Raw genomic sequence first — 23,848 nt, 5'->3', positions numbered from 1 at the left:
TTGCTTTACGGCCTTTGGAAAATTTCTTTTATGTGAAATGAGATTACATATTTTTTTTCTATGTGCTTGCGAACGAAGCTAAGGAAAAAAGAGAAAAAAAATAGATTCGCCATAAATTTCGCTTTGAAAACGAACAACAAAAGGGAAATGCTTCACAAACAAACAAAATGCATTTCTCCAAGGAATAATAAACCTAATATTCTATCTTGTATGTAGTTACGTCGTCGTGAGTACGGAAATTATCTTGTATAGGGAATGGAATAATGTACTTTTTTGTGTCTTATTTTTACCGCATTTCGAAGAAAAAATGTTGTTTGAAAGTCTTCAGGTCACGTGGTTTGAAAATTTTTTTTTAGACTTTCAAAAAATTTCTCAGGTCACGTGGTTTGAAAATTTTTTCAAGTCACGTGGTTAGTAAACTTCTTAAGTCACGTGTTTTGAAAACTTTTCAGATTTGAAAATTACTCAAGTCACGTGGTTAAAAAATTTCTTAAGTCACGTGTTTTGAAAACTTTTCAGATTTGAAAATTACTCAAGTCACGTGGTTAGAAAATTTCTCAAGTCACGTGTTTTAAAAACTTTTCAGATCTGAAAGCTTTTCAAGTCACGAGGTTTTTAAGTTTTCTCAAGTCACGTGGTTTGGAAAATTTTTCAGGTTTAGAAATTTCTCAAGTCACGTGGTTTAATTTTTTTTTCAAATCACGTGGTTTGAAAAATTTTTAAGTCACGTGGTTAAAAACTTAGAACCACGTGGTTAAAAAAAATTATTTTTAGTTGATGAAATTAAAATGCGGAACTATCGCTGATTTTTTCCAATGACAACTTTATACATTTTTATTTTACGATTCAAGCAAAAATAAAAATGACTTGTCTAGTCATGAAAACGCTCACAACAAAAATTTCCTAATTTTTTTCTCATCCTTGCAACTTTTGATAAAAAAAAGTTTCTTCAAGACAAACAACGGAACTCTCAAATTTTTAAGAGGATTTTGGTTTGTGTCTTTTTCTTGCCAGCACACACAGAGAGAAGAACATTCAACAAGACATTTCTCCCACATTCCTCGTCGAAATTAAAGGGTAAAAACGTTCGTTCAAGAAGAGGAAACACGTTACACTGACATCTCCCTTGACTGTTTTTAAATTCGTTCCACATTCAAAATTATTGTCTTTCCGAAAAAGTTTTCTCGTACTTTTTCTCTGCATGTGCTGCAAAGGCATCGAGTTTTCTTGTGATGAAATTACTTTTGTTGCTATTCCGTTTTGTTCTGTGTGTGTTTGAATGCCGGGGATATATTTATGCGAAAACAAAACTTTTTTTTTTGCTGGCAACATTGTCAATTGTCTCTTGTCTTGTTCATGTTTTGTATACCCGCATGGATGGTAATCGGAAAAATCTTCATATTTTTTTTTGTATTAAAAAAAAATCGAAAAAAAACTTGACAACAACGAATCTTGTGTGCTTTTTATGGTGTGACAATCGATTGAAGCAAGGAAAATTTTTCAGAAATTATTTTTTTTTGTTTCGCATGAAGGCGATTATTATCGTTGAAAGGGCACATAAGACTCTAAATCCCCAAAAGCCCATTAAATGAGCATATGACACTCCCTAGTGGGACATTAAAGTCTTGTCACTTTTTTCTTCGTGCACAGCGAAATTTCAGGGAAGGTCATCGATTCGTCGTCGCTAAAACGAAAAAAAAACCGCATCAAATTGCAATTCAATGTCCACAAAAATGTACGACGACGACGAGTGATTTAGTAGCTTGCCTCAATTATGTGTCCTTTGTGCCCTCTCCATTGTTTTTTTCCTATTATTATTGCATTATTTCGTATATAACTCACTGGGTGGTAGATTTCTAAACAATTTCATCCCTAAATCCAATTGATTTCCATTTCATCACGTAACAGATAAATATTTTTTTTCCATCATCGCAAAATTACACACAACTCACATACATTGTTTTTCCGATTTTTTCCTCGGTATTTTTATTTTTTTTTTGTCCAGATCCACCTTTGAACTTCTCTATGTGTGTGTCTTCGGTACGGCCGCTCGCTACGATAAGTACCTAGACGTGTTCTCCACGTAAAAACATTAAAAACGGGGGAAATTGTGGCTTTATGTTCGCCTGACACGGGACTCCCGTAACAGTATTTCAATGTAAATTTTGTGTAAAATTGTGCAACGAGGGTTGAATTATTATCCATTTTTCGCAGACTTTAATGTTCCTCTCGTGCTCGTTTATTTGCTCAAGTTATCGGGAATAAAATGCAGGAGAAAGGGAATGAAAACACGTAAAAAATAATGTTTCGACATTCATAACGCGGGAGCCATGGCCATAAAATGAGATTAACAAAAAATTAATTTTCCTCGTTTTTTTTTATGGCAATTACTCTTGAATGCTCTCAAGGATATCCTTGTTTGGAGAACATCATTGTAGCCGTGTTACTTTAATTATATCCACACACAAAAACATCAAAAATAATTGAAAAACCTCGGTATAATTGCCCGAGTCAATCGATGTTTTTGATGTCTTTGTGCCGGTCTCCTTAGAAGATTTTTCGGGTGCAAAGAGGAAGGGATCAAGTGGATTAATTAAATTTTAACCGAAACGATGTTTACTTATGAATAAAATATCAAAAACAATTTCCTTCCGATGAATTGACTAAAAGCGGCGGAAGTTTCGACAATGAATGCTTTGAAGATTAAAATCTGACTTCACTAAAGCGCATTTAATTAAAAATCATAGCGAGCGGCAATTTTCCACTCAAAACGTATGAATTTTTTTTTTAATGAACGAAAAAATTTTTCTAACCCTTTTCCAGTCAATTACGAAGATAAAAGAGACAGTTATTGCATTTGCTGCATATTAATTGGCGTCCAATTACGACATTTTTCATCTTTGAATTACTTTGCCATGTTAGAGGAGCGGTGGGCAGGTAGGTGTAATGTTACTGCGTGAATATGAAGTTACTTAGCATGAAATTGCTTTTATTTTAAATAATTTTTGCATTATTCCAGCCATAATCGTAATATAATAAAAAAGAAGTCATTAAAGGATGAAAGTGTTTGATTTCCCTCAACTCTCGGTGGCATGACGGCAAGCAACACGAGAAACATACGGAGATCATGTCTTCTTCTAAGTTAAGAAAACATGAAGAAAAACACGGAAAATGTAATTTTACACAATTTTATACAACTTGCATTATGCAGCTTAAAAAGGAGAGAAGAGGCATTTTTTAAATACACAAGAAAAAAAAAATAATATCATCGCCCGGTTCGTTGTTGTTTGAAGACACTCTGACACCGCATGTAGTGCTCTGTTTGTGCTAATGTTAGATGGAAAATTACATAATTGGATCCATGGAATGTAATTATGTCTGTTTTTCCTTCGTTTTGCTGTTCTTGGGCTGGCAACAATTTACTTTACACAAGTTCATGTTGTTGTTGTTGTACTTGTATGTTTTAACACGAACAAGAAAGCAATAATAAAAACATGAAGCTTAAACATTGTTTTTAAAGTTATTATTGTATCCTTTTGCCTCTGGTCGTCTATTTGTTTTTTGTCTCTCCTTTACGTCTTTTATTTACTTTTTTACTTTCTTACGAGATTTTATCGGGTTATGAAAGGAAAGTGAGAGGAAGGTGAAATATGTTGCTTCATTGACTCGATATTTAACTTATTTTCTGTACAAAAATTAATAATTTGTAGGTCGTTACAATATTTTTTTTATTTTTAATGTTTCTGGTTTGAAAAAATAATTATAAATTAAAAATGAGGAGAATTAGAATTAGAATAAAAATTTTATTTGAAAAAAAATATTTTTTAGATTTTTTCTTATATTAGGTATTTTAAATTCCAATTTTTAATATTTTTTAGAGGAGAAATTCTAGCGAAATTGAGAAATGTTTATAAAATTAAAAATTAATTTTTATTATTATTTATTTTATTGAATTAATATTTTTTTTGTATTTATTTTCGCAAAAATTTCTTTTCTATATTTTATTTTTAAAATCAAAATGGGTTTAAAAAATTTTTGTTTATTTTTTTATGAATATTTTTATTTTGAATTTAATTTTATTTTTTTTTAAATTTAGAATTAAAAAAATAATGAAAAATAATTATATTTAATTTAATTTTTATTTTTTAAAGAAATTTTTTTAAATTTTAACTAGAACTTTTCCTCTAAAAATTTTTAAATTTTAATTAATTTTTAAAAATTTGTATATACCTATTAATTTTTTATGAATAACTGTGAATAATTCTGAATTTAATTTTAATTATTTTTTTTTTAAATTTAAAATTAAAATATAAATTTTGTAAAAATACTTAAAAATTATTTAAATTATGAGAAATATTTTATTTGACAATTATTTATTTGAAATAAAATTTTTTATTTATTTTGCTCCCTAAGAAATAATTTTGCAACAAAACGTTCAAAATAAATTTTGTAACAACCTTAATGACTTTTATGAAGCAAAATACTTGATTAATTACCATCAATTAAAATTTTCTTTTGATGTCGTTTAAATTTTATTGCCGATGTTTGTTTATTCAAGCTGTAAATTTTGATGTCAACCAGGTGAAAGCTTTTTATTTATGGTTTACAACAAACTGTTCCACGTTGCCATCATCCTTGTTGATGATTGACTTTGCTGCGACACACACGCATGAAAAGTGGGTTAATTTTGCATTTAATGTCTTTTTCCTCTTATCTCTCGTGTTGCAAAGGAACGTTGCTCCCTGTTTCTGGAACGTCGTCGTTTTATTTATTGTTATTGCCATTTGCATATCGAGTTCTGGTGTAATTATTTTCTTCGTTTTTCTTACGAGGGAGGATGGTTTTCTGATGGAATGCTGTTTCCCGTTCCTTTTAATTTTAATGTAATAATAACAATAACAAGTGACGGCCCAGACGGAACATTTCGGGTTGTCTTAAAGTTTTTTTTTCCATTTTCTTCGCGGAAAAAAGGGGGAAAATTAAACGAGAGAGAGAAAAAGATGCAGAAAAAAAAGATGAAAACGGAATTTATTGAGGTGTTTACGTACAAAATAATTTATTAACCCCATCTCGAAGAAAGTAACGCCGAGGCGTGAGTAATTTTAATTTTTTATTAGATTTTTTATGTATTTTTTTTGCCTTCTTGAACAATATGGCAACGAAAGCCACACAATAAAATTAAGATTTTCTTTAATTTTTTCTTTGTTTAACGAAATAATTAGACGTTGTTTGTGATATTTGATCATTAAAAGTCAAAAAATTACCAACTTTTGACCTTCTTTCTCGGATAAGCATTACTTCTCATATTTCCACGCAGCATAATCGCATAATAGTGATTTACTGCGGGATTATAATTATTATTGCATTACGCTCCCTATTCATTTGTTTTGTTGCCTTTTATTTTTGGATCTGTTAATTTATGTTTGTAACGCCGAAAAAATAAGTAAACAAATTGCGTTACATTATTAAAGTGATGTTTTTACGTGGCGAAAATTAAACGAAAATTCTCAATATTGGCATTATTTTTGTCTCTAAGACAAATTTTCGAACAAGTGAAAAGGATTTTGTTCGTTCCTCCTCTTAAATTTATAATATTATTATTTAAAAGTGCGACACAAAGTTTGACAGTCCCTTTGTTTGTTGTGTTTTTCCTGTGTTTTTTGTCGTCTTTTGTCAGCAGACAAACACACATTTTTCGGCAGACATACCCAAACCTATTTCCTGTGCTTATTTTCCTGAAGAGAGATTTTTTTTGCTCCTCTTTTCAAAGGGAAGACAACAACATACCTGGAAAAAAAAGAGAGAAAAATCAATATTAATTAAAAAGTTCAAACTGTGACTGAATTAATTTAAAAGACGTCGCCGGCCGTCTCGCGATTTATTTTCGGAATGTACGCGGCGATAATGATGTTTAGTCAAGTCAAGCAGCGCCAGGAATTTAATCCGAATTAATTTGTTTTTGCATGAAATAATAATAATAATTCCGTTGAACATTGTTAAATTAGCAGGAATGTTCATTTTATCACATCCGTCACTTGCTAATTAAACCCTAATTTTTGACGCGTTGTTGCTAGGAACTTTCTCGCGCACTTTAAAATTGTTAAAATTTAAAATATAAAACAATATTCCGGAATAGAATAACTTTAATAATAATGCGCATTAAAATTCTCCGTGTCTATCTCTGTTTTGGCGGGAAAAAAATTTTAAATTGATTCAAACGCACAGCAAGCGATATAATTGAAAATTAAGGGTGGAAAATTTTGCAATACGAACGGGCATGGCAGAAATTGGAAACAAATTGATTTACAAACCAACAAAAATAATCGTTTTCCCCCTCAATTGTGTGTGAGTGCCGGTGTGTGCGCCTGAAGAATGGGCAACAAATAATTGATAATGATTATAAATGATGAAAGAAATTCGATTGAAAATATCGAAGAATCATCCAGTAATCTCATTATAGCAATTACGATATTGACGGGGACTCAAAGACTGTTTTTTTTTGTAAAAATTTAGAAAAAAAAAATTTCAGTGTCTCGGGAAATATCATTCGTCACATCACACAGTCGTTCATTCAATTTTTACCGCATTTTGAATTTATTTGAAACAAAATGAGGTATTTTTCATGTCATGTCCGTCTGTCCGTAATGCCCTATACATTGAATTAGCAGTTAGGCGAATTTTTCTCAAACGTACAATTTGAAAGCAACTTCAAAAAATTTATACGTTGGAAAATTTTAAACAAATTTTTGGCGCCAAATTTTGTTAAGCGACAAAAAAAGCGGAAATTCGTAGAAAAATTTCGAGAAAATTCAAAAAATTTGTAAAAAATCGGAAAAACTTGAAAATTTTTAAAATCTCGAATTTTTTTTTGGCAGTTTTTGTAACAAAAAATTTAAATAAATAAAAAATTAATTTAAAATTTAAAAAATATGACAAATGCAGCTAAGCTGATGGTTTCAACGAATACTTTTCAATTTCTTTTTTTTATCGTTACAACTACGAATCTATCTAAAAACAGTAGCACGATAAAACGATTATCATCATTTTTTTCAATTTCTATATAATACATCAATTGTGGGGATTTAAATGTGAATTTTAAGGATAAAACATGTCGACTCTGTGGGTATAATACAAAAAGTATAGTACAAAAAAAATAATAATAATGGTTTGAGATATGCAAACAGGGATTTAGTTGTCTCTCACATCAATCTCTATATACAACTTTTTTTTTATTTATTTCAAATAATCAATTCTATTCAATTGAATTTAAATTGAAAAGGCATTTCTTTCTGGGGAGTGCAAAAAAAATGGATTTTCTGTAATTTTTTCAGTAGTTGAAAAAATGTTTGATCTCAGCAAAAATATCGCATGAAATAATAAATAACCGATTTTTTATTGTTTTTCTGCCTGAAACTATTCAATGTTAGCAGTCCATCAAGTTATTCTCTATTCTCTCTCTTGCATCAGCACATATCATAAATAATAGCAAATTTTTATTGTTTTTTTGCCATATTCTGCCTATCAGTCATGAATATTGCAGTCGAGCTTTCTGCGGTTTTAATTCCACGATTTTTACCGATGAATATTGGATGGATGGATTTTCAATTGAAAAAATATTTCTAAACTATTCAAGGGTTGTTGTTTGCTGGTTCGTTGCATTTCTCGATTTTTTTTTGTTCGAAATAATTGCAATTTTCGGTCATTGCAAAAAAAAATGACCTCATGCTACTTTTGTTTTTTCCGCTGTTTTCGCTTTTATAAATATTTGTATTTTTTTGTTGAATATAAATATAAACGGCAAAACAATAACAATATACAAGCTTTTGTACTTAAAAAAATACACGAAACAAGGGTAAGGGTAAGGGAAATGTAATAAAAAATTATTTACGATTATTTGTTTCGAGATAAACCTCAAGACGAAAACGACACTCATCGATCCGATACTATTTTGAATATTATTTGACCTTCCAATATGGATAAAAAACACGAGAAAAAATTAGAATATAATAATTTTTTGACCCTCTACTTTGTTTATTCAATCCACTACAGCGCTCGGATATAAAAATAAATTTGAGAAATAATATTATTCATTCATTTTTACGAGGATAAACAGATGAGAGGAAAGAGGAAAAGACGCACAGAAAAAATATTTCCTGCTAGGTAAGTTGCTTGACGCAAGAAAAAATAATATTAATAAATAAAGAGAAAACGAAAATATTCTCATGCAATATTCAGACATCACTACCGAGCAAAAAAAAAATGGAACTCATGAGGGAAAAATAAATGTTTGCAAGAACGAAAATCGTCTTATCTCGATATATTCCGAGAAAAATATCTCTCTCCGATACATTTGAATGCAAAACGGTACGTTTTTTTCTCTCTCAATTGTCCACTTTTCGGTATGTGTAGTACATAATATTTGCATTATTCTAAAAAAATAATAGTTTTGTTACATATTAGAATTTAGATTGCTTTGCCCTGGACCGAAAAAAGTTCAAGGAAAAATTCCTTCCTGCAGCAATGAATGTAAAATAGATCATGAGAGAGATACAAAAAAAAATGCAAAATAAATGAGATCTCTATGATAATTTTTTTACTCAAATTATTAGAAATTTTTTTTTCTTGACCTTCGAATTTCTAGGATTTTTTTAAAAACTTGAAAAAAATCAAATAAACTCCAGAAAAATTTATTAAGAGGTAACTTATGTGGTTCCATGAAACAAAAAAAAAAGTTGTCATTGCTCAGGTCTTTCGCTTGCACTGCGAAACATTTTTACCTTTTTAATTTGAATTTATGTGATGTTGAAAAAGGGACGTCTATTCGACGACGATTCTTAATTAAACGCATAAACAACTGTGTTAGAGTAAAATGAAATTATGTTTGTTTTTTGTGTGTGTATTTTTGTCTGTTTGGATTGAATTCAGTCTCACAAAAAAAAAAAAAAAAAAATAGAAAAAACAGACAGAAAATTGAATGAATGTTGTTGATGCGAGTTGCTGACCGAGCCACCGTTAAAAGGAGGGGAAAATTGTACCAAATTGCATGGGAATGTGTAAGGATTTCATATTTTTATTACATTTTTGTGTTTTTTCTGTGAGTTTGATATGAAAAAGGAATAAAAAGCGGACCAAATATTTTTCCTTGCAATTAAATCAGGGAAAATTATTTCAACAAGTACAAACCAAATATCGGGTTTCAGTGGAATTTAATTCCATTAAATGTTAATATTCGGTTTTACATGATTTTATTTTTTTTTGTCAATTAATGAAAAATTTTCAAAAAATTATTTATTTTTATTTTAATAATTTTTTTAAAATTAATTTAATTTTTTTATGAATTTAAAAAATAATTTTTATAAAAATAAATTTATTTAACTTTAATTTTTTTTTATTAGTTTAAAAAATAATTTTTAAAAAATTAATTAATTTTTTTTAAATTTTTTATTTAAATAAAATAAAAAATTTTTACTGTTAAAATATTTAATTTAAAAAAAATTACATTGCCAATTTTTCAAAAGTAGTATAAAAAAATTAATTATTTTTTCTGTGCTTAATGTGAAGCAAAATTTTCAAAAATAAGCCAATTGATGAAATTTTAATTTTTGAAAAATAATTTCGATTTATTTTTACCAAAAATTTATTTTCATTTATTTATTTTTTTTCATTTTTAATTTTTTTTTTATTTTTAATTTGTTTTTTTTTTTATTTGCAATTTGTTTTTTTTTATTTTTATTTTTTTTTTATTTTTATTTTTTTTTTTATTTTTAATTTTTTTTTTATTTTTAATTTTTTTTTATTTTTCAAGATTTTTCGTCATCTTAAATCATCTTCGCCGAAAATAAATGTTAACAAAAATTCAAGCCAAAATTTAAATTTATAACAAATGAAATCACCAAACCTCACCGAGAATGACAATTTCCAATTCAAATAAGAAAACTTAGTTATTCAAACAAGTCTCACCTCATCAAAAAAAAAAAGTTTTGAAAAAGTGCAAGAGAGATGTATAACTTTTAGCAAAAAAGTGGTTACTAGGTTAACCCAAAGGTATAAATCCATTTAAAATTTAAACCAATTTTACAAACCATTTCTTGAACAAACATTTACAATTGAAACTAACAGCTTTTACAATTCCTAACATTTTTATTGCTGCTCTATATGGACTTCGGTAGTAACATTGCAAGTAACACAGAGACGAAACATTGTCTGGATTAAAATATTCGTAAATTTTATATTTATTTTCTCTGTGAGCCTTTGTCGAAACGATATTTTAATACAAAATGTCGAATCCTTTTCCATTGTAAAATGTAAAGATATTTTGAGTATTTATGTATTTTTGGGAGACTTGTTTAATGTTTTACTCAATTCGAGACATCTGAACACACAAGAGACTTTGGAGAAATAACATGAAACAAATCCAATTGAATTTAGATAAATTTATTCGTAGTTTTTGGGAACAATATTTGATGTAAACTCGAGAAAATAACATGAATCTGTGTTAAAATTGAAGTAGATCGATTATTACTCACTAACGAAGTAGGTCAAGATGGGACCAGTAGATAACTGCATATGGAGGAAAAAGGTCAAGAAACACTTCCTTCTCGACATTCCACAGAACGAGAAGAGGGCAAAAAGATTAAATTACATTTTATTACATTTATAATTCATTTTAAAGCTATAATTCCTCGTTCGCACACATTTCACCTTTTGTTAGATTTATCTACTGTAGTAGCATCGTCGGCAGATTCTCATCTCTCTCAAACACAAAACATTGCCAGGGTAGTGAAAAAACAGATAAAAATAGATCATCGAGTACACACGAGCCTGGATTTGACTATTGGACTGATGCTATTACGGAGGAAAGCAATTTCTTTCCGCACAATGCCTTTCATACGACGAGAACAATGTGATGCGGAAAACACAAAAAAATGTGGCTCATATAAATTTTAGCATGGCACAACGAGAAGACATGATGATATTTTTCACACATGCTCAACCATGCACTTTTTGAGTGTTTGCGGGGAGATTCAGGAAATTTCTAGTGCGCGCGAGAAACGATAGGAATTACATTTGTTACACAAGTAAGGTGCAAAAAGGGAGATTATATGCACTCTTGGATGCATGCATTGTGTAATGAAATGCGAAAAGTGGCTGACTGGATGCAAAAATGGATGCAGTCGTGCGGAAAATTATAATTTTTATTGCACCTCTCGCCAGCGTTACCGGAACACGAGAGATTGACGAGGAAAATCTTTTGTAAAAATGAAAAATGCCACTTTTAAGACACTTTGTTATCCCTCTTGACATTATTAAAAGCAAGTCGCTTATCGTCAACCGCAGAGCAAAAAATATAATAATAAAATAAGACAGAACAGAGGAGCATCATTATATCGAGATAATGGATTGCAGTCATTAACATTGTCGCCCTCTCTTTATTATAAAATATAACTTGCACATTTTTTTCACACCTCCCATGTTTTACCTGATGTTTTGTGTTTCACTTACATCAACACACGATTTTTTTTTTGGCTTTGCACGAAGAAATGAAAAGAAAGGAGGAAACAGACTTTGATATAATGCTTTTGTTAAATTAGAAAAAAAAAATTGTATATAAAAACAAGCACGTAAAAAATTACACGTAATCACAGTCGAGTCGGCGTCATATTTTTTTTTGTTTCGTAACACTGTCTTTAATAAAATAAAAGAATATCGCGTATTCACGTTCATAGATTTAATTTTTGACATCGCAAAATGTTTAAAATGAGACATTTTTCTTTCATTTTATTATTTTGAGCCATCCTGTTGATATGAAATAAGGATCCCTTTTTTTTCTCCTTCTACTTTTTTTTTTACCTGTTTTATTACTGCAGATTACGTTGTAATCATAAATATCTGAAATATCGCTCGATGTCGAAAAAATGAAATTTATAAAGTTGTCATAAGGAGGAAAATCAACAATGGTATCGCATTTCAATTTTATATGTACTATGTATTCGTTTTAACCACGTGGTTTCATTTTTGCATTTGAACACGTGGTGAGTTAATTTTTTAAAACAATATGGTTAAAACTTTTTAGATCATTTGGTTTAAAAAATTTCAAACCACGTGACTTGAAAAATGACTTAAGAAACTTTCAAGTCACGTGGTTTCAATATTTCTCAAGTCACGTGGTTTGAAAACTTCTCAGGTCACGTGGTTTCAAAATTTCTCAGGTCACGTGACTTACAAAAACTTTAAGCAACGTTACCATAGAAATTTTTTAAGCCACGTGACTTAAAAATTTTTTTCAAACCACGTGGTCTAAAAAAAAATTCAAACCACATGACCTGACATATATTCAATCATGAAATTTTTCACCCCACGTGACTTGCGAAGTTTTGAATCACGTGACCTGAAAATTTCTTCAGCATTCATAACTTAAGAAATTTTCAAACCACGTGACTTAAAATTTTTTTCAAACCACGTGATCTAAAAACTTTTATACCTTAGAAAAATTTTAAACCACGTGACTTGTAAAAATTTTAAACCACGTGACCTTGCAATACCGCATTTTTTCTCCGAAATGCGGTAAGAAAAAAAAATGAAAGATTAGACTTCCATTATACGGTGTATTATTACGAGAAAAATGACAATTTCCTTTTCTACGGGAAGAAAGTCAACGAAAAAAGGGGTTCATGTTGTGATGCCGTGTCTCTCGTGTTATGAGACATATTCTAATATGATACAATCCCGGATGAAATTATCCGAGATTTTTCGTGTGTCTCGTGATGTGTTGATGTCTGCAGCAACAACAACAACAACAATGTGCCATGTTTTGGAGCAAAATAAGAGGGGATCAACTTTTTTTTTTAAATATCAGCTTAACCCTTTTTTTGCACACCATGTATCTATTTGACGTCTAACGTCGCAAGTAAGTGAGGTAATTTATGGCTTGTCTGATGAATCTGGAGTACTCTTGTCGAGTAAAATTTAATCAAAGAAGAAGAGAAAAAAAAACAAAAAAGATTTTCTGCGGAGGAAAAAGTTTTTCCTCTGATGTTGCCTAATAAGCGAGTGTGTGTCTCAAAAAAGACGCGTGCATGCATGTAAATTGAGACATTCATCGCAGAATATGAACTTAAAGAGACATATTTACTCTGATATCACTTGAGGGGTTGTTTAAATTACTCTTTTCCTTCAATTATTATATTTGTCATAAATGAAAGGAGTAACGGCGAATAATGAACTGACATATGATAATGTGTTTTTGGGAGGCATCTCGCATGTACGTGCAACTACAATGGTAATTAGATTATTATTGTGGCATTGTGTCCATTGAAATTGAATAAATCCGGGGAATCTTTTGTTCTTTGATCATGACGACGAGAACTGTGATTCGATGGGGACCCAGTTCTGAGCTTTAATTACAAAAATTGCTTGAATACACACAAAATCTCATCCGAAGGGCTTTTAATGAAATGACTCGCATCAATGCATTTGACACATTTCCGTCCCTTTTTATCATCCGAACTAATCTCGGTGTGTCATTGCCCTGCTTTTCGTCGCAAAAAAAAAAGTTATTCGATACACGTTCGTGCTCTCATGGAGTAAAAAAGACATAAAATTATTGTCGGATAATTATAAAAGGTAATAAGAGAGAGATGGTAGCAGATGAAAAACTATCATCATAAAATAATGAGAAACTATCCATCCCCTGCTTTCGTCGGAGCCATTAGCCTGGCAAAAAGGTATATTCAACTCACGGTGATTGTAATTAATGTTAAGTTTGTTAAATGTGGTCCCCATGAGTGCAATAAATGTAAACACAAAATACATGGAGACGATATGATGATATTTCCTGTGGTCAAATTCAAACATCAAACTCAGGTTTCGTGTGTGTTTATGTCTAACTTTGGCATTAAAGTAATAATAATGGACTTAATAGTCTTACGAGTCTACAGAGGATGGATGTTTATACCCAAAATATTATTGTAATAATATGTCATTCTAATGTCTTCTTAGTCGTCGTCGTCGCAGTTTAATTCAGGGATGTGGTAATAATTTTTTCGATTAGGTGATTTTTATTAAAAAAAATTAAACGCAAAAATATTTTTATTACGAAAAAAATATTAAATTAAATAAAAACATATTTTTTATGTGAAATAATTTTGTAATAGTTTTTATCAAAATATTTATAAAAAAAATATTTAATATTTTTAAAAATAATAAAAATATTTTTATAAAAAATTAATAAACAAATATTTTTGAAGGTCTTTAGACCTTAAAAATAAAAAAAAACCTTAATGAATATATTTTATGATGTGAAAGTTTTAGTAAAAAAACTTCTGTTTTGTCAAAAAAATATTTTTTAGTCAAAATTAAAGATTACAATAAAAATAAATTCCTAATTGGTAAATCAATTACCTAATTTTATTTTATTAAAAAAATTTTAATAATTTTTAAAATAGTTAAACTGTTCCATTAATTAATTTTTAAAATGTTAAATTAATTTTATTTTCGTTAAAATTTCTTTAGGATTTTTTTTTATAATTTCTGGATCAACTTAGAATTTTTTTTTCAAATAAAGAAAAATTATAGAGAAAATTTAGAAAATTAATTATCGATTAATTTTATTTATATTTTTTTAATTTTAATTAATTAAAATTTTCGATTAATTAATTTTAAAAATTTTAAACTAATTTTTTTTTTCGTTCAAAATTTCTTTAGGATTTATTGATAAATTTTTAGACAACTTTGGTCCTTTTTTTTTAAATAAAAAATTATTTTTTTCGAAAAAAATTAGTAAATTAATTTTAATTTTTTTTATTTTATTAAATAAATTTAATTAATTTAAAAATTAATTAAAATTTTTGATTAATTATTTTTTTAAAATTTTAAATAATTTTTTTTTTGTTAAAATTTTCTTAAAAAAATTCTTTAACCCCAAAAATTGTTACATCCCTGATTTTTCTCTCAATAATCTGCACGTATGGCACAGAGCAGTAACGGGTCAATCTTAAGGAATTATTGATGGCAGTTGATGAGAAGAAGTTTGTAATCCATGTTTGAATTTTATTGCTGATAATTATACGGAGACAGGTGTCAAAGAGATTAAAAGATGTAAATTTTCGGGCTTAAAGTTAAAACTTGTTGCCTTTCATCGCAAAATCTTCTCTCTGAATTAAATACAAAATTTTCCGCCACCAAGAAAATTAACCCTTAAATCAAGGAAAAAACGTTCACATAAAATATTGATAAGCCCGATATGTGTGTTTGTCTCGCACAAACAAAGCGAAAAAATTAAAACGTTTCAGAGAAAAGAAGAATAGGAGAAAAGAAAGAAAGCAATCACAATGTAATTAAGATAAAGAGGTTTATGTATCTCTAAATGTAACAACAAAGGGTTGTGTGCACGTGTCGTCTCAATTGGCTCGGTTGTAAAAGTAAACCACGAGCGTGCATGTGTGTGTGTGTATGTCAAAAATAATAACATTAAAGGTATTTTTTTCTGTTTTTGCTAAATAAATAAATATAACATTCGTACAAAATGAAATCAAATTATCAAATCAAAAGAAATTTCTTTATTTATTTGTTGAATTAAATTTAACAACCGGAGGGACGACGAGAAACGAGGAAATGTACAAAGGGTTACTTGCACCGCACCCTCGGCAGTGCAATTTCTTTTGTGTAACAGTTTCAAGTACATTTTAATGAAAGAAGGAAAAAAAATATGAAAACAAGTACATCACTCAAGGGGTGTCAAGTGTGTGTGAGGAACGAAGGTAAGTTTAACAAAAAGGAGCATTCTTTGATGAATGATCATCATTTTTCACTTGACTTTCTTTTGAGCATTATCTATCCTTCTCTTCTCTCTGCTTGTGTGGGAACTGTGAACATCACACCTCTTTTCCCTCTTCTTTTTCCGCAGTACGGCGATGAAAAAAGTAAAAAAAAATGTAAAAACGGAAAAAAATCTCTAAATAATAAAAGCATTTCTGACAACAAGTGATTCATTGTCACTATTTCTTTTGCTTTTCGTGTCGCTCTGTGTGCCACAAGAGAAAATATTCATATATCAACTAGTGAACAAGAACATTTACAGCACCTACTTGAGAGGAGCTGTGTAGTCATTTTTTTACAAGGTGGCAGTTTTTTTTTTTATCTCGTAGGCAATAATAAAATGGTGTGATGGTGTACAATGTGAGACTAAGACACTGAAGTGTTATAATACCATAAAAGGATGATGATTTAAGTAGCCTGATTTTTCGCTCGACAAGTGTGTGTGTGTGTGTGTGTGGGTGTTTGTGGATCAGATTGAGTGATGATATGAATAAGAACATCAATATTTTATGTGGATAAAGTGGAGAGAAATTGTAACAAGTGTACCATAAAAATCATTGCCAGTTGTCGTCGGCGTTGCTTTTGTGATTTTCTTGATTGGAGATGTATTATGGCGAGTGTCGTCGTATAAATTGCTAATAAAAAAGACAATGATTATACGAGATTTTTACAATAAATTTCCAATAAATTCTTTGATTTGGACAGAATTCAAAAATTATTTTAGTCAAAAGTTTCCTAATTGACTTAAAGCTTTAACTTCAAACATTTTTTTTTAGAAAATATTTTAGAAATTTTAAGTAACATTTTTTTGCAAATAATATTAAAAATTTTAAAAAGCTCAATTTTTTAAGATTAATTTTTCAAAAAAAAAAAGTAAAATAAAATAAAATAAATGAAAATCAAAATTAATTTATTAACGATATTAAGTTAAGTTATGAGTAAAAAAAATACATAAAAAATAAATAATTTTTTTAACCTTAATAAATAATAATTTAATAAATAAATTTAAATTTTGAATTATTTATTTTATTAAAAATTAAGTTTTTTAAAATTTTTTAAATTATTTGGCAAAAAAATATTATTTAAAATTTTCTAAATGAATTTCACGTAAAATCGTTTGAGTTTATGCCAAAAATTTATTTTTTAAGTCAATTATTTAATTTAAAATACTTTAATATTAAAAGAAATTTGATTTTAGCCACTTTAAGTTACTTTTCTCATAAAAGCGTTATTTTTAATTTAAATAATTATTTTTCTTCAGTCGAAAAATTCAAATATTTTCTTATTTTAATTTTTTTATTTAATTTATTTTTAAAAATTTTGCTAAATGCAATTTTTTTTTATTTTGACTTATTTTAAGTCAAGTTTCGAGTCATTAAAACAGCATAAAAATTATAAAAATTTAAAAAATTAAGCAAATCATTCAAGATTCATAAAACTTGCTCATTTCTAACAAAAACTTAGTTTTTTAAAAAATTTTTATGGAATTTAGAATTTGACTTTTCATTAATTATTTGCTTTTAAGCCTTTAAAAAATATTTTTTCTAAAGCTTGTTTTTTTGTTGCTTAAAATCTCAAATTGCTTAATTTGAAATAAGTAAAAGTCAATTTTTTTCTGAGCCTGTTTTCGAGTAAAACGACTCCACACAAGTAAAAGTTTGACAATAATTTATATAAATACCGAGAAATTGATTAATATAATCCTTTAGCACTTTTCTTGACTTGACCAAAAAACTTTTCTTGTTTTTTCTTTCCAAATTTCCATGAACATGTCTCAAGTGTCTTACCTGCAAAGAGAGAAAAAAGAAAGTTGTTAGCAAAAGTTTGTGATATACGAGATGTTTTGGCAACATTTTAGACTCATCCATGAACGGATTGATCATCAATGCATTGGACGTGACTGATTACAAACGAAATTCTACCCCTTTTCTATTTATTTATCTTTTTGTTGTTTTTGTTCTATGAAGATGTTCGGGAACTCACGTAGTGATTTACTACTTACAAATATCATCATCATCATCATCATCGAGGAATAATGAAATCATTCACTTTTGGACAATTGCGAGCTCTCGAAAAATAATTGGAAAGAAAAACAAAAGTTTTCCTCCGAGTTGCCATTGTTCGATAAGAGATCGAATGAATAACGGGAATAATTGGAATTCTGTATTTATGCCAAGTCATTAGCGCGCCACTGTGGCACACACACACAATGCAAAGCGATAACCGCACAATTATCTCGTAAGAAAAGTTCAATACGTGAATGATTGGCACATAATTGAGTCTCATCTATCTTCATATTGTTCCGCCTATTGTTCTCGCAAAAATGCTCCGTATCATGCAAATGTGTGTGTGTGTGTGAGGGAATTTGCCTCGAGATCGTGCCAAGAAGGGAGATAAATTTCAATTATTAATTATTATTTATCAAAATTGAATACTGACATGTTTGTACGTTTAGCCGGAGAGCGTAGTGTCGATTACACAACTATTTCATTGTTTTGGAAACAATGGAAAACTCCCAGTATGACAGGTGTACCTTTCGTTGTTACGTGATGTAAGCAGAAATTTTTGGCGTTATCAATTTCATATTTTAATAAGATTACAAAATCCATTTTGTTGTTCAATTTTTCGAGCAAAACAATTGCAAAACATAGATTTTCCATTCTACAGAGAAAATGCCAATAAAATAACGCGCGGTAAATAAATTTGGGCAATCAAATCGAATTTTAGCTCAATTTTATTCGAAAATTATGCAAAATACAACAACTATCTTCCTTGCAATGAAAATGCTTTCTAACATCTGCTGCCACATTTCCTCAGTTGATGTTCTTTTTGTGTGTATTTCCAGCCAAAAAACGAGGAAAATGCTGCGATACACATAAATTTAGCATTAAGCACAGTTAATGCAAGTAACATACATATTTTATGTTTCCAGAAAATTTTCTTGCAAAGCCTTTTACAACATTTTTTTCCACGAATCAGAGACCCTATATCGATTTTTTTCGGCTAAAGTTCATTGTTTTCGCGAAAAACTTCCAATTACGCTAGATTAAGATACAGATTAAGTTGGCAAAGTAAGTAAGTAAGTGAGTAATGAATTTCGCATGTGACTAATTAAGAAAGAAAACCAAACTTCTGTCTTCGGATCTCGTGCCGAAAAGTAGCATCAACTGTTTTTCAATACACGACGCACTTATTATGAACGACGAAAAATAATGAAATTGCAAAAATAAAACAGTAATTTCATATTCAGCTCACGACCAAACATCTACACGACATATAATTTGAAATATTCATTTGCGTACGAGAACATAGACAAGGCAGAGGAGAGAAAAAAATACGCACACATGTCTTCTTTTTTTTCCTCGACGAAAATTCCACCAGCAACACATTTTCCACTTTCTCTGTATACGAATGTCGGGTTAAGTTAGGGTGCTTTTCATTATCTTTTATATGTTTTCTTCGTTTTCCCTTCTTCATACACAATTTTTATCAGAACGACTGCAATGTCTTCGTCTATGGCAGAATGTGTAAGAACGAAAAAAAAAAACATTTAAAGGATTTTTCTACATTTTTTTTTTCAAAAGGGAGTACTCGTTTAGTATTCAAGGTGGTGGGTAGGAGCAAATAAGAAGTAGATAAAAGTGTTCGAAGAGCTGTGATGTGATGTGATATGATTCTCGTAGACGTTGGAAAAAAATCAAATAATGTGATAGGTTCGGTGTTGGAAAATTTGATTCGCATCGTTGTTTTTTTCACGTTCATTTTTGTACAAAAATATTTTTTTAAAAAATTAAACTTAAATTTAATTTTAAAAATTTTAGAAAATTTTAACTTAAGCTTAACGTAACTTAAACTTAAAGTCAAAAGTAAATTTTTGAAAAAAATTTAAAAAATTGAAAATTAAGTTTTCAATATGACTTTAATTTATGAATAAACAAAAAAAAATTTTTTTAAGGTTAAGTTAAAAAAAATCTGAAATATTTTGACTTAAAAATCTTAAAGGTAACTTAAGAGCTTAAGTTGGAAATAAATCAAAATTAAATAATTTTCTAAGATTTTTTTTTTTTTTGAAAAAAATCTTTTTTTTAACGTACAAAAAAATGTAAATTAATTTATTTTTTGATCTAACTTAACTTGACTTAAGGTGACTTTAATTTAAAAAATTAGTAAGTTAAGTTTTTTTACATTTAGTTTCGACTTAAAAATTCCATTTTGCTCGAAACTTTTAAAAATCAAAAATAATTCATATATTTTATTTAAGCTGCGAGAAAAATTGTAAAAAAAACTTAGTTTACTAATTTTTTAAGTAAAAGTCACCTTAAGTTAAGTTAAGTTTGATTAAAAAAAATTAATTTACATTTTTTGTACGTTAAAAAAGATTTTTTTCAAAAAATAAAAAAAAACGTAGAAACTTATTTAATTTTAATTTATTTTAAACTTAAGCTCTTAAGTTACTTTTAAGATTTTTAAGTCAAAATATTTCAAAATTTTTTTAACTCAAATTTAAAATTAAATTTTGTAAGTCCTTTAAGTTTATAAGTCAATAAAAAGTTGAAGCTGACATCCAAGCAGAATCAATTTTCATCAAAAAATAAATGAAACAAAATTTAATGCATCAGGTAGAAGATATACAAACAAAAAATAATAATCATAAAAATGAAAAACGGTCTATGATGAGACCATCTGAATGCAATAGATATTTATTTCATAATATTATTACACCCGACACATGTAGAGAGAAAAAAAATTTTCAACCACTAAATTTTTTAACAAGCGTAAATTTGTGCTTCAAGTATTTTTTTTTCACGTGTAATCCGGAAAACATGGCAGAAGGACATGATTTATATAAAATTACAACTTTTTATCTAATTAAACCTCCTCCTCCATACACATTACGAAAAAAAGTATAGTTTATTTAACTAAAATAAATTGTATGTCTAAAGAGAACTTGTTGTAACTTGTAAACAAGCGAAGCAAGTAGTGGTAGTTTTACATTTGGCATTTTAATAGGTGAAAGAAACGATAATATTTTATTATATGTTATATGGCAACGTACGTTTGTTATTTTATGAACATTATGGGAATTAAAAGTTGGCATCTCTCATGTAATTTTTTTTCCACGGATCATGTTTTCACACACCGCCTCGACGTTACATGTGAAAAGATGAAAACTTTTGTACATTTACACCCGAAAAATAAAAGGTGTCTAAAAAGCATATTTACAGCCTCGTTACAAATGTTTGCTCCAATGATTCTTCACGGCAAATAATTCTTGCTCGAGTCGAGTCGACGTCTTCTTCTTAAGTGAAGTTGTAATAAAAAACATGTGTTGAGCAAAAAAAAAAAGTTTTCCTGACCTGGTTGCTCTACAACTTTTGTCTGGAAATGCATTTTCTGATAGTTTTTCTCCGAAAAGAAAAAAAATCAGTAAATAACACGTGTTGTCTTCGTGCGCACACGGACATACGTAAGATGAAGTTTAATTAAGTTTTGTTTTAATAAAATGTCTCTCAAATAGAATTAATTTGACACTTAACTTAATGAGTTTATGGTGGTAATTAAAAACTTGTCCATTTCTTTTGTGTCTTTTCTCGCAGAAAAGTAAAGAAAAAAAGAAAAAAGTCGCTCAAGGGATTAGAAATGTAAGAAAAATGCTTCTTTTTGTCCACAATTCTGTCAAGTTGTCGTACTTTTTTTTCTCATATAAATAAATAAATTAAGTAAAAATCTTAGGAACTAATGAAAAATTGGTCTTCTTGCGGGCGGTGTATTTTCCAAGTAGTTGTCTTCGTCGTCGTCGTCATAGTCTTCGTCACTGTACTCACTTGATTTTCTCAAACGATTATAATTTAAGAGCTTTTGATACGTAGGACGATACGGATAAGCTCCATAAAAATTATTTTTATAAAGAGGTTTTGGGTAAATATCATCGTTTTTGTGATAAAAAGTCCGCATTGAAGGCGAAGGAACGTACTTTACAAAAGGAATTTCTTCAGTAACTTCTTCTTCTGCAGCTTCCGTAACAATTTCCGGAGTTTTTGGAGGTTCCATAGTCGTTCTTTCTTGATTACATTTAACTTCTGAACAAACTTTGTTCAAAATTTCTGGTTTTTCATTGTAATGTGGCAAACATTCCGGATAATTTTTAAGAGCTTCATCTTCGTCAACGTAATAAATGCCGAAATTTTCGTAATCTTGGTCAAAATATCCGTTGTCGATCTCTTTTTCGTTATTGGTGAGGACATAAATGCGATTTCGTGACAAATATCGATTAATCAAGTAGTAAGTTTTGAGAAATTCGTTCTTCAAACTCTCGTTACTCTTTGGTTCTTGTTCTAATTTCATGTCTACCAGATAGGGGAGTTTTTTGTTGTCAGCAAATACGATTTTAACAGCTTCTGGTGTGAGACGTTTCCGACGATTGTAACAAGTTATTGCGTGATTTTGCTCTTGGATGCCCCAAACAGTGGAAAATTCATCGTTAATTGCTTGACTTCCTGTCTGACCTCGTGGATATTTCTCACCGACGAAGGTGACGTCGAATTCAGTTGGTCCCACAATTGACGAGTTTGCGGAATTAACGACATCTAAGCTTACGGCATAGGCACTCAAGGAGCCTCTGGCGTGATATAAGAGCTCATTGTTGTGCAAATCGACGGTCGCTTCATACAAATGTGTTTGCGGGTAATATTTGACTCGTTTTCCAGTAGGGGTTGTTACGTGAAAATCTGAATATTTTGCATCGCCATAAAATTTAGGGGTATCAAAACGCCAAAATTTATCGTCCAGCCAGGAATAAACGATTAGCGCACCACGAACAGCATCAATTAGATATACAAAAGTATCATCGCAAGCATCATCGTAGTCGATCACATGCACCACAACTTGCACAATGCCAAAACTGTGACGATCATAGAGGTTACTTGGGATCGTTCGCATTCCCAGAAGAGTATTGGTGGTCAATCGAAAGACTTTTAAAGCTGGTTCGCCATAAGAAAACTGTTGATTTTTAAATCCGGCAGCTTTTGTATCAAAAACCCACAATTTTGGTTCATTCACACATCGATCGACGGTAAAGCGCTCTACAGATATCAGTTGTTCCGAATGAGCAGCTTCTTCGCTTTTGAATTCGTTCATCTCGAAATTCGGATAAGGACGAAGTTTAGGACATTTTCCATCCTTAATATCGGCTAATTTGAAATAATTCAATGTGGAATGGACTCCGATGGCACGTCGACGAACTCCAACAAAAACGGTGTCATTGAAAAAAGCAAAAGATGTGGGAATATTCACACACGGGATATAGTTGCAACTGCATGTTAAATGACAATTTTCCTTAGTCAACGATAAAAACATGTTTTTCGCAACTTCCTTTTGATCTTTCGGCTCATCTTCCTCCCATTCGAGAACTTTCCACGCGCATAATTTATGAAGCTTTACTTCCGAATTTCCATTTTTCGGCAATAAATCATTGTACAGAGGTTCACTTCGTCGATGACTTCCGTAAACAACAAGGGTGAGCACCGAAAGTAATGGCAGCACAAATCGAAGCCACATTTTTTGAGGCGAGTTTTATAATTACTAACTACCTTTAAAGTAGCGTAAAGAGTTTTATATAACAGTTAGTTTACAAATATTAAAAGGTCAAGATCGGTACTGGACAAAATATTATGAAATTTTTTTTAAAAACATTCGAATTTCCGGTAAACAAGGTTTCTCTTGATGCGAAACAAAGTAAAAAAAAGTGACTTCTATTAATTTTATCTCTCCTTTATGTCTTTATCGATGGAGCCGGGATATAAAATGTTATTTATTGCTGTTCAAAAGTTATGATTTTATTGATTTTCGAATCAATGCGTGATGCTTTTGCCATTTGGCATGCGAGACAACTCACCCTCTTTTGTCGTTCAACCACAAAAAGACAACTCAAATTTTATGATGATCCACTGTTTTGAGGATTTTTCCTTAGAACGCACACAAATACGTATGGAATGGGCATACAAAGTCGTCAGCAACATAAAAATTGTAAATC

At 29.6% G+C, this 23,848-nt stretch overlaps 1 protein-coding gene across 9 annotated transcripts in view; it reads right to left on the bottom strand.

Moving 5' to 3' along the window:
• LOC134827305 (mucin-5AC) overlaps nt 1-23,848 on the bottom strand; it is a 213,444-nt gene that overhangs the window by 20,628 nt on the left and 168,968 nt on the right. The gene's annotated exons all lie outside the window — the stretch shown is intronic.

Source organism: Culicoides brevitarsis, chromosome 1 (genome assembly GCF_036172545.1).
Source record: "Culicoides brevitarsis isolate CSIRO-B50_1 chromosome 1, AGI_CSIRO_Cbre_v1, whole genome shotgun sequence".
Taxonomy (NCBI): domain Eukaryota; kingdom Metazoa; phylum Arthropoda; class Insecta; order Diptera; family Ceratopogonidae; genus Culicoides; species Culicoides brevitarsis.
This window is presented reverse-complemented; position numbering and strand designations above follow the sequence as displayed.